Source organism: Pleurodeles waltl, chromosome 10 (assembly GCF_031143425.1).
Source record: "Pleurodeles waltl isolate 20211129_DDA chromosome 10, aPleWal1.hap1.20221129, whole genome shotgun sequence".
Classification (NCBI taxonomy): Eukaryota; Metazoa; Chordata; class Amphibia; order Caudata; family Salamandridae; genus Pleurodeles; species Pleurodeles waltl.
Genome location: NC_090449.1, coordinates 824,612,184 through 824,625,089, shown reverse-complemented (window position 1 = coordinate 824,625,089; position 12,906 = coordinate 824,612,184).

The following is a 12,906-nucleotide window of genomic DNA, read 5'->3' as shown; positions in this document are numbered from 1 at the left end:
CTGACTGAATCATTCACAGTCTCACACTCTCAGTGATACACTCATGCTGCCTCTTACTGACTTATGAGTGCCACTCTTCGTGTATGTTTAAGTTGCTAGCATAATTTCTCGGTTTATTGTCTGCCTTTTTAGTAGAAGAGGGAATTATTTCTGTGTATCTTGGAATTTGCGATTAGGCACCTATTTGCAAGTTTCCAGATGGTTGGAAAAAAATACAGAGCCTTAATACACCCAATGACAATTCTTCAACACTTCAAAATGTGATTGACATGATTGAGGAGCAATGCCCAGTGAGTTAAAACAGCAGATATACATACACAAAGGCGTTACCATTTAAAGCCCATTTAAAGCCCACCCATTACCTTTTTTAAATTTTAATATTGCAGAGACGACTAGACTTGTGTGAATACGTTCCATGGCTTATAGACCGGAGGCAAATTTTAGATGGGAACTAAAGTGGGAAATTACGTAATGTTTTTGAAAAATCTTTAAATCACCAAACATGGTGATCATCGCTATGTAGTTGCTCAGATGCAATATACTGAAAAGCATTCTGTTAGTAGATCTGTGAAGGGGAAAAATTAAAGATGTAAAGAGTGCACTTCAGGCTGAGCAAAAGTCAGCCTGACAGATGCTCTTTAAGGTCAGATCAGGCAGCCAGGTGCTATGCATACACTCAATGCGCAGGCCCCTGGCTGCCTGAGCTGAACTTTGCCAATGAGAAGAAGCAGCAGTCCCAACCCTCCAGGAACCTCAGCAGCTTCCCACCACCTGAGATCACCGCTGCAGTCCGGTAAATTTGATTTCTTTCAATGTTAATGTGTGGGTGCATGTATGTATGTATAAATGTGTGTGCATAAGTGACTGCATGCTGTGAATGGGTGCGTGTGTGTATATGTGCTTGAGGATGGTGGGTGTATGTGTGAGTGTTTGTGAATGCATGGATGTGAGTGACTATTTATATATGCGGTCCTCCACCTTTTCAAATTATCGGCTACCACTGGAAATTAGTACCTCTTAGCCGATAGTAATACCAAGATCTTTTATTAACATCGCTGAAAGCATGTGAATGCAGCATGAGTAATAGACATGGGCATTGACTGACCCGTCTTCAGTCCTGCAATAACAGAGGTAACAAGAGTAAAAGTGTAGACCATGAAGAAATGCTGAGGGTAGGTGATATTGGGCCAGATGTAGCAACATTCAGAATTGCGACCCGCAAATTGCAGTTCAGTGCGACTCGCAATTTGCGAGTTGCAATTCTGAATGTTGGATGGTGTCCCTGACACCATCTGCGATTCGCAAGGGGGTCGCAAATGCCCACCTCATGAATAATCATGAGGTGGGTCGCAATTTGCGACCCCCTTGTGAATGGCGGCCCTCACAGAGATGGTGGCATGTTGCAGACAGCAGACCATCATGTCTGGACTGCTTTTTAATAAAGCATTTTTTTTTTTTTTGTAATGCAGCCCAATTTCCTTATTGGAAAACGAGATGCATCACAAAAACAAAAAATTAATCTTTTTAGTTTAATTTTTTCAGAGTAGGCAGTGGTCCATAGGACCACTGCCTGCTCGCTGTTTGCGACGTGCAAAAAGCTTTCTACATGGGGCCCATTGTTTCTAATACAGCACAATAATCCTGAGATGTTTGATGCCAGGGGTGTAGATACTCTATGGTGTGCCAGCGCCCACACAGGAAAACAGCCTGTTTCTTTTTGCCCACAATGAATGTAGAAAAATGGGTGGCACAAATGATGGAGGGGAGCTGTAGTGCTTAATTCTGAGCTCCAGTTTCAGCTCGCACACTGCAACATATTGTGATCTTGGCCACATCTTGGGCTTCCTGCCTAGGTTATTTGTTAATTGCCTGATCAGTCAGGCAACATGAAATTATGGGCCATATTTATACTTTTTGACGCAAAACTGCGCCAACTCAGTTTTGCGTCAAAAAAATTAGCGCCGTCTAACGCCATTTTGAAGCGCCGTGCGGGCATCAAATTTATACTTTGACGTACGGCGGCGCAGCCAACGGGTGGGAGTCATTATTTCGTGACGCACACAGCGTCGGTCTGTCGTAAAGGAAACCAACGTAAATGCGACGCACATCACTGTGGGTCGATTTACGACAGCGCAATTGTGAAAACGCTGGTTTATTTCACGCTATTGTGTTAAATTTTTGCGCGAAAACTGCCCTTTCAGCAGAGGAGAGCCAAAATGGATCCCAGATGCCTCAACAGACCCCAGGAGGATGAGAGCAGACCAGGAACCAGCCAGGAGGATCCATACAGGAACCAGGACATTTAAAAAAAAAAAAGAAAGTGTCGCTTCAGTGAAGAGGAGCAGGAAATCCTGGTGAAAGAGGTGACGGAACACCAGCACCAACTTTTCATCTCCTCAAAATTGCCACTCAGTAGGAGAGAGGCCATATGGAAACAAATAGTGGACAAGATCAACAGTGTGGCTGAAGAACACCGCACAGTCACTGAGTGTAAGAAACGCTGGCATGACTGCAAACGTAGGACAAAAGAGAAAATGGCCAGGAACAGGAAGGCAGCAATGCAGACTGGAGGGGGGAGTCCAGCACAACAGGAGGCCCTGGACCACATGGAGGAGATGGTCGCAGCCGTCATCCCGGAGGAGATCGTCACAGGGATTCAAGGACTGGACAGCGCAGACTACCACGACACAACGCACATGCAGGGTAAGTCGCATGGGGAATTCAAATGCAATAATGGGGACTGTAAGCAGGGGGGGGATACCTACTACACAATGCATGTAAGTCAGCACATATATGAAGTGGCATGGGTAAAGGGGCATGGCAGGGGGGCATGCCCAGCACTGACCGAAGCTGGGGCACGACAAAATACAGCAACAACAACAGTCCCATGGGGACACCCTGTAATGACAACAATAGGGCCAAGGGAAAGCAGTGACAGGTGGGAAGGCCACTACCTCAAATCCACATCCAGGCACTTGTATTGCAAAATCTATTCTACATCAACTAGGTCCCTATCTGTAATGCAGTAGCCAAAACAACAACTGCAATGTAACTGCCACAACAGTTGACAATAACACCTCTCATCTCTGTGCAGCTATAGTACCAAATGGCAGGAACCTCCCCCTGGAACATGCATACCTAAATTAGGGGGTGAGGATGACATCCGCAACTACTCCTAGAAATAAGACAAAGGCACCAGTACACTCAAATGCCGAATGTCCATACCTGACACATACATAAGCCAAACTAAACAGCAATAGGAGCCACACAGCACTAACAACACACACATGCTGCATACGTCACGGTCCCTCACGTGCCTGGCTAACAAGGCTACATCACTAATGTCATACTGCTCAGACAACAACATTGAGGAGGGGACACAGGCAACTGGTCACTGAAAACACACCTGCAAAGTCGGACAAACAAATAGGACATTCATACGATAAACAGGCCAATCCAGTAAGACACACATGACCCAACATCATCTTCAAACATCAACAATGTTTACATCCATACCACATCCTAACATTGACATGCATAGGTAATGCCACGTAACATGTACAGTTCATGCAATGTGAATTAAAAGTGTATGGGGCAGGGCCTGAGAGGCAAGTGTGCTGGCAGGGCAGTCACAACACCCACAGTCAGTCAAAGTGTATTGTGGCAAGTGTAACGTATACTTTGCGCATTAGCCTCAGGCTGGAGGCCTTTGTGCATCTTACCCTGAATGTACTTATACTCATTTGCTCACATCTAAGAGCCTCAGAGCACTTTGCACTAAATGTTTCTCATTGCCCTTCCTATCAGTTAATGTAGCAAATAGCCAGTCCTAAGGTGTTGTCAATTAGTCAAATCACACTGTTTTGCCTACTTCTGCACTGGAGTTTGCCAGAACATATTCACTCTGTGCCCCAGTCAAGGATACAGTCTGGTACGTTGCTGATAGATGTGGTAGGGGTTAAGGTTTGGCATTCCTGCGTAGGGAAACTTTGTCATCACAATGACATATGACTTATAAAATCACTTCCTTGTCCCAAGACACGCAAGAGGGAGTTTCCAAACCGAGAATCACAACTAGATGCTGCCTGCCTTGCTGCTGATACACAACCAGATCACAGCCCATTCCTCTGATATGAGGGATGATGTCTCCCCTGTGATTCAGACAGGCAAGCTCCAAACTTAACATGCTGTGCTATACATAGAACAAGCAGAGGGAGAGTGAAACTGTTAGGCACCATGATAGCTGTGTACTAATGTATTACTCTCCTGCGGACTATTTCAATTCTAACAGTTTGTATTGTTTGGGTTATTGGGGCTCACACCTAAATTTCTACAAGTCAGTTGTACAATGAAACCTCATATTAAACAAATACTGTCTTTGTCATTTGTGTATGGGAACATACCGGACAAGACATAATTATGTAGGATCTGAGTGACCACGACTTCCCTGAGAAGTTCCAAAGATGTCATGCGCTCGGATGTCTAAACATTCCTTTGATGTGGGAGACCTGAGGCACAGTTAGTTAGTCTGAGCAAAATGAAATATCAGGGTGACAGAGTTATTTACAAGTGGGTCAGACTTACTCCCCCACACCATTAGCAATCCTTGTGCCTAGAAAGCCAAGAATCACATGTAGGATAATGAGAGCCCACCCAACAAAATGTCCCTCCATAACAATAGTTAAACACCGAGGGAGGAGTAGGACAAAAACAAGCCTATTCCTAAATAATTACAAAGCAACACTTAGAGGCGACCTGGCAGACATGTCTGATAGCTCCATATCATACATGTGACACACAGGTGGGCCATAGGCCTACAACAATGCCCTATGACGGACAGCAGATACCAAGACAAACACAGAGCACAAAGTTAAGGCATCCAAAGGCTTGTATCTTATTGAAAAATTGTCACAACACAGACACACTAATTGTACCCTATTTCATTGTAGAGGAACACGGATCTCCTGCCGATATGCCTGTCCATGAGTTCCCTGATGACATGGATGACGAGCCCATAAACCTCCCACAAGAGACCATTCAAATGGTCCTTGAAAGCCTCCAAACCCCACCTTCAGTCACAAGGAGGAGCACAGAAGAAGCAGCCACCACAGGAGAACCACCCGCCACCCCAATTGTAAGACCTGCCAGCTCCAACACAGCTGAGGACTCTGACGACACTGGCACCAGCTTCGAAAGAACTGTCATTGGGGTCCAGCGGGAGCTGGCCAAGGAGGTGTGGGTGGGGATGCAAACTATGGCAGCCAGCCTTGAGGGGGTGCGTTCGTGCATGTTGTCAACTGCTGATCAGGCAGCTGCAATGCAAGCCCGAACATCGCTCTTGGAGGAACTTTTAAAAACACAGAAGGAAATATGCACAGCTGTCATCCAGTTGACACAACAACTCCAGCTGCAAGCCAGTCAACGTGTGCACGAATGCAACATAGAACCCCTCAGGGCCGACTTGGCTGCCTACCATCGTGATGTAGCTGCCATTCTGAAAAACCAGCAGGCCCTCCTTGCTGCAGTACTGCCCTTCATTACTCGACAGGGAGCAGCCCCCGGGATGTCTGCCTCCATGTCTTCTAACACTGAGGTGTGTGTTGCCCCTTCACAACCAACAACAACAAGGACACACCAGGCAACACACACATCAGAAGAAGAAGACATGGAACAGATAACATTCACACGCAAGAGTACCCGGAAGCCCTAGTCCCTGCTACATGGCCTACTCTGCCCAAGGTCCTACGTTTTGACAAATGCCAGTCTCACTACAACTACACTCAATGACTGTTTGGCAATCCACTGTATGACTTGTCCCCATTGCCAGTGAATGTCTTTCTCCTACTATTTGGCAATTCCTGTTCCTCGGCACTGTCTGTGACATCACCCCAGCATGTCAGGAGCATCATCCACACCCGTCTGTAGGATCACCATGTAAGAATGCACCAGAACGGACTCAGCTAACATTGTGAATGGACATTTTGCACTACACCACCTAAAAATAAATATCACTTGCACACCTATTGTGTCTCTGTGTTATTTCACACTTCAACTGTGCAGTACATAACTCCAAAGTGGCTGTGTGGCAACCATGTAGATTCTCTATACTACTGTCCTGATTTCATGTATACAGACACATCTGTGCAGTGGCCAGGATTGCATCATAGCCTTACTATACTGAGGAAAATAACTGATGAAGGGACTAAGCACACACAATCATGCTGTGTTGGACAGAATGATGCACCATCTATAGCTATTCTAGACAACTAATGGTGGCTGAGAAATGTAGGCACCATGCAATACTAAAATTAGAAATAATGCTGTAAAATGTAAGGAATCATAAACAAATTACACTGCATCAATCACCCTTACAGAGTATACTTCCATGAAGGAAAGTCATGCTGAATCAGTACACACATGATGTAGGTCAGCAATGACAGCAACAAGACAAGAGTGTGAACAAATCCTCATCTACAAAGATCTCCCTGAACTTCATACTGCTGTCCGACCTATCAATTTACCTACAATAACAAGTCTGGAAGCATTCTTTGTGAAGTAGGATACATGCCAACCCAAAACCTTGATGATCAATGCACACTACCAATGGTGGGTCTCCCACATGGTGGATACTTACCAAGTTAGCACACGGGTAGCTGGCATGTTAAACCTCAATAGCCTGGGGATAGCGAGCATAGGACACAAATGTCATACTAAAACATTCTGCTACACTGATGTCAAGGCCATGATAATGTAGCACCTAACGCATAATGTAAAGGGTTAACTAAATTTTTATTTCAAAGAAGTAATAAAAGAGGCAACTAAGGGAAAGGTAAACCTACACTAATCTAACCTGACTACTACTAACCCACAACTGTCCCTAACTAACCTAAGCTAAACTTACTCTACACATGTAACGAAACGATCTAAACATCAACCCCCCACCCACCATTATGAGACAAGACACATGCAGGACAACACTTACTAACCTACACACATACTATACTATCCTAAACAAACATATATTTTTTTGTTATTTTTTTTTGTTATTTTTTTTTTTTTTTAAACAGGAATCCCAACATTGCCCCCCACCCACCCACCCACACAAAAATATAAGATAGAAAGAATAAGGACCCCCCACCCTCTTCCCTAACACTAACTAAGCTAATTACCTATACTTATCCTATAACTAACCCCCAAAACCCAACTAACAGTATAAAATAGGAAAGAGGTGAGAGGGGAGGGGTAAAAGTTCAGGAGGGCAAAAGTACTACAGATTTGCCCTCCGTAGTGTGCGCCTGATGGAGCGCACCTTCTTTTTAACATCATTCATGTCCTCCCTCAGGTTGTCCACCTTTCTCATCAACTTGTCCAATTTTCGGGACAATGCCTGGAAGGCAGCTGGGTCGACAGGAGGGTCAGTGCTGGTTTGCGTGCCGGTGGAGGTGGATGTTGTGGCCGGAGTTGTGTGGCCACTGGACAGTCCTGCTACCACCACACGGCTGGGTCCAGGTCTGGAGGAAGATGCTTGGTCCGTTGCTGGGTCCACTTGGGCAGACCTGGTGGATGTAGTGTCGGTGGTTGTTGGTGGCACTGTTGGGGGAGCCTGTGGTGTGGCCCACCACGCCCCGGAGGCCCGATCTGAATGGTACTTGCGGGCCATCCTCTGATACCCACTCTGCACCTGCAGGATGTGCCTGTATCTCATTGCACGGCGCTCAAAATGGTTGCGATCTGCGGCACTCAGGTTTGCAGCTGTGAAGAGAAAAGGCAAATATTTAGCTTTGGATTTGCAGTGGGTTGAATACCACAATGGGTCATTTGTCCATTACTAGAAATGTATTGGTTGCAGCAATTGTTACAACATAGTTCACGGAAAGGCTCAGAGGAAGTACATGTGAAACATGCATACATAAGGGCATATCACACCTAGCATATCCATGTCTCTACATGATGGATGACATCACCCTAAACTACTTATCCAAATCATACCTAAGGCATTTGACATCATGGCAGCACCTCTTCCGCATACTGACTTCACTACATATGTCATTCTATGTGATAACAATCACACTCCTCACTCAATGCCATTTGGAATTAGTTGTGTGCTAAGATTGAACCCATGGGCCAGAATCAAATGTCAACACTAGGGGCCAGATGTAGGAATTTTGAAAATGCAACTAGCAATTTGCAATGCAGAACGGTGTCTCTGACACCGTCTGCGAGTCGCTATGGGGTCGCTAAGACCCACCTCATGAACATCAATGATGTGGGTTCCAAGTTGCGCCACCTTAGCGACTATGGGCACTCACGGGGATGGAGGCCTGCTGGGAACAGCAGACCTCCATGGACGTGACTGCTTTTAAATAAAGCAGGTTATTTTTCCCCAAGTGTAGGCCGTTTACCTGAAAGGAAAATGAGCTGCAATTAGTAAAAAAAAACAACTACTTCAATCTTGGATTATTTCACAGTAATAAGTGGTCCCTTAGACCACTGGCTGTTTTGTACAGGATCATTACGGTCCACTCACAAAGGTGAAGGGTTACAATGGGGACCCCTTCCAGTTAGCAAGTGGGTTACCATCCACTTCAAGTGGATGATAACTGCGACTCACTTTGCAACCACGTACTCGGTTGCTAATGGGATTGCCTACCACAGTGAGTTGCAAGTAGTTCTGGAAAACCCCGTTATATTTTGCATTTTGAAAAGCATTTTGCTAATATGTTCATGACCACCAAATACATTTCGGAATAGGAAACAGACGTTTGCAAATCACAAACAGAAATTTATGCCATTTGCAACGTGTAGACATTTTGCTACATCTGGCCCTAGGTACTCACTCAAGTCACAAAAGGTGTCAAGTACGTGTAACATACTGGTTGCTACAGTCCTAGGTACCCTGTTTCACAGTAACATCCCAGTCTTTGTGGGTGGTGTGGGAAGAACAACCAACAATCCCATGTTCAATGCACACCCAGGAGTGTATAGAAAGTTCAGCAAGTATGTGCCTTCACACACAACACCTATGAAGGGCTAGCAACACGTTGTAGTCAGCCAAACATTGTCACATCCCAGGTCCACACATGTCAAAATGATATGACTGAGGCCAACATGACATACTATCAGTGAGGCATGTTTTACAACACACACAGAGGAGGTAGAACACCCATTCTCATGATTCGACAGAACACCTAGGCCATTGCACTCAAGTCACACACACTTCTAGTTCACCTTGTAGAAGTACATGCCCCCGGAAGATCCGACCTACAGTGTACACAGTCCATCCTCAACTAGGAAGAAGCACTTGTCATCAAAGCCATGTGCCTAAGCTATCTGGGAGACTGTCAGTCTGATATGCAGACTCAGTTCATGGCAAGTCCCTGACCAAGTCTAACATTGACCAGTGTATTCCAAATGAGTCATACCATTCCCCATTGCCGCCCAACTTGAATGACCTACAGCCCCTCAATCTGAGAGATGGCTAGGTATTACTTTACAGAAACATAAGTCCTATTTGATATCACACTAAAACAACAATGCCAATGAACGGCCAGCGCATCAAATCATGAATTCTCTTGAACACACAGTAATCCATCATGCTTCATTACCAAACAATGAAAATAGCACTCAGGCGACACTCACTGTAGGTATTGGGGTCGTCAAAATGTGCCACCTCTCCCACAGTGTACGGGGCTGGTCCACCTGTAAAGCATGAAAGGAAGAATATACTCAGACTGGGTGAACTGACAAATAATTTAAGTTACAATGACACTGTGTGAATATGACATGGTAATGATAGACTTTCACACATGCTCATCCTGCATGGATGACTTTGTATTCAACATTATCATTGGATGAGTCTCCTGCTACAGTGACACACCCTACTACACACATGCAGTAGACAGGACAGTCATGCGTCGTCCAAGTTAATCCTCCATTAGTATGCCCCAACAATAATGTTATCCATACATCTCAGCATGTGCATCCCAGAGAGACATTCCAAAACTGGTTCCATGAGGACTGCATGACCACTCACAATCAAACAGGCTGTGTGGACATGTTCAACACACAGCAACCACACACACATGTGACATATGTGTGGACAACATGACTAACTTCATGTGACGTGAAGGCAACACCCATGTATAGCATCATCATGTGTTTCTAATTTTCTGTCTAGCTATGGCGTCTACATATGTAGGTATGTTGTTTCTACATGACTTACTCACTGGCCATTATGACCAGTAGAGTACAAATAGAGCCGTTCACGTGTTGCTTTTCTGATACAAATGCAACACTACATTACATACAGCTACAGGCATCTGGTATGTGTTGCAAAAATGAGCCATCGGACTGGTAGCATTGGTCTTCATACACATTCTGCAACAAATACACATTAGGACACATATGTATACCTTTGTAGCGCATCATTTGCATCATTTTGTGACGCAGAGAGGGGGCTACTTAGCAAAATACAGATAGATGTTGCAATTTTCTGCTGTTATTGCGTGTAAATGTGTTGCAAAAATGGGGATATATTTGTATAACCATGGGCCTAGGTTTCCCTAGCATTACACACAGTCAGCTACTTATTTAGCAGATTGGCTAACAATCATCACATGTTCCCACACAGATTTCTATTATTCCCATGTAATTGATTTGTACTCACCAACATGGCCACCAATCCGGAGTCCCAGGTGGTCCAGCAGGTCCTGTTCCCTGGTGATCAGATCTGCCCTGCGGTGCTTCAGTTGATGGACATTTTGCAGGCTCCCGTAGACCCGGACCAGGTGATGGCGCACCTTCTCCCACCGGATTTTCCTAGCCTCCGTGTGATACCCCTGTATCACACGGCCCCCAGCCTCCAGCATCAGTGGGAGGAAATGGCTAACTAGCCATATGAATCCCCCCAATTCATCTTCACCCATCCTGGACAGGCGAGGCCTACCTGACATATTGACAGCTCTAAAAATGGACAAATGAAATATGAAAGTAAAAGTGGGAAATGGGGAAAGGTAGAGGTGTGAAAGAAAATGAAAAAGGAGAAAAATAGCCCAACTAACCCCCCAAACTATGCTACCCACAACAGACTCCCGCAGACAATTCAAACAATCACAGGAATAGACAAAACAAGACTAAACAGACTGAGACAATGTTATACAACAAGAATAGATTGACAAAAAGACAAAATACAAGGCACACAGGACACAAAAGCAGTAAAACACAGGACAACACCTTTCACACAACCACACAGTCTAGATAAATCTGAGACTGCAAAGTGAAAGTGAAAGTTAACTCCCAGTACAGATTTGGAACAGGATATCCTATTACATCACTTCGTGCATAAAATGGCCGCCGTTTTTATTTTCCCGTTATGCGCCATATTTTCACGCATACACAATTGTGCGTCATTTTTTTTGACGCATTACATTGCACATGATGCCGAGTCAAAAAATATGATATGAATATTAATATTTTTTAATGTACATGAGATGACCAACATATTGTCCATGTAGCGTCAATTTTACCACGCATACATCATGGGCGTCATTTTTTCCACGTACAGTAGTGCACATGATGCTGAGTCAAAAAAATTGATGATGTAAATTATACTTTGATGGCTAAATATGTGACACTTTTGGATACATTTCTATTTGACTCTGCATTCTGTGCACTCATGTACGTGAACAAATTATGACGCCCATGCTGTATGCGTAGAATTTTGAGCAAATTTTTCCTTATGTCTTCATGTTTTTACCTTTGGAAAGGTGATTTGTCATGGTCAAACGGTGCGATGTGATACACATTTGTGTTTGGATATGACACATGTCCGTTGTTGTATGTATAGAAGGCATTCACACTGTAATGTTTTGGATACGTTAACTAATGTATTGACCATATTTGTCAACATATTTGGGTTAATTGCTGATGGCTATTTTGAAATGATGGATGGGATACCATGATGTATTCCTTCTCCAAAATGTGTCCACAATTATGATGGTGATGTTTTTATCTGTAGTCCTAAAAGGGAGTGGAAGAGTCACTTACAGTTTTTATGGGGCTAACCATGTCCCATTATGATTTTGTGTTTCAGATTTGTGTTGGACTTATGACATGTAGCCCACACATGTGCCTTATGCATGTGTTTAGTTCACAAGTACAAGATTCTTGTATGTTTTGGGGGCGGTAGAGGTGGACTTAGGCCCCCAGCACCCTAGGATTTGACCATCCAGAATAGCTACTGTATCCATGGAGTATATTTATTATATCATGGCAAACCTGCAGCAGCAGGCTAATGTAAGGCCATATGGTATGAATGACTGTTGATCATTCATTCATCTCATTAGCCCATTTGACGTTTGCAGTAATGATGAATTGGAGCAAACTTGCATACCATTTTCCAATGACTATGTTTGCAAGACTCTCAGCGTTCCCGATGTGATAATGAGAATCATTTTGTTGTTGTCTGTGTCCCTTTCTGCATAAACTGGTTTAGTGGCATGTTACAATCTTCCTGCTAGGTTCAAACTGGGACACAACTGTGATGGTCTACTTTCAAATATTAGGTTGATTGTATGACATATGTGTACATGTGTGTTGGAATGTGGATCCACTATCACCTGTCTGGGTGTATGTTGTCACTGTGACTTCAAGGTCTCCTCCTGAGTTAGTGGCAGCTGATGTTGTTCCAATTGTGTATTGCTCATATCACACACTTGAGAGAAGCCATTGATGACATGGTCACGTACACATGGATGGTCCTACCCTGTCTCTGAACACGTGTGATGTGACTTTCAAATGATCTCAAATGTTGGGCTGGATGAGAGACTGTTTCAGTTGTTTGGATCCGGCATGTGTAATTGCCACATTTGTACTCCTGTTGGGCTCTGTGTATGGTAATGTATCATG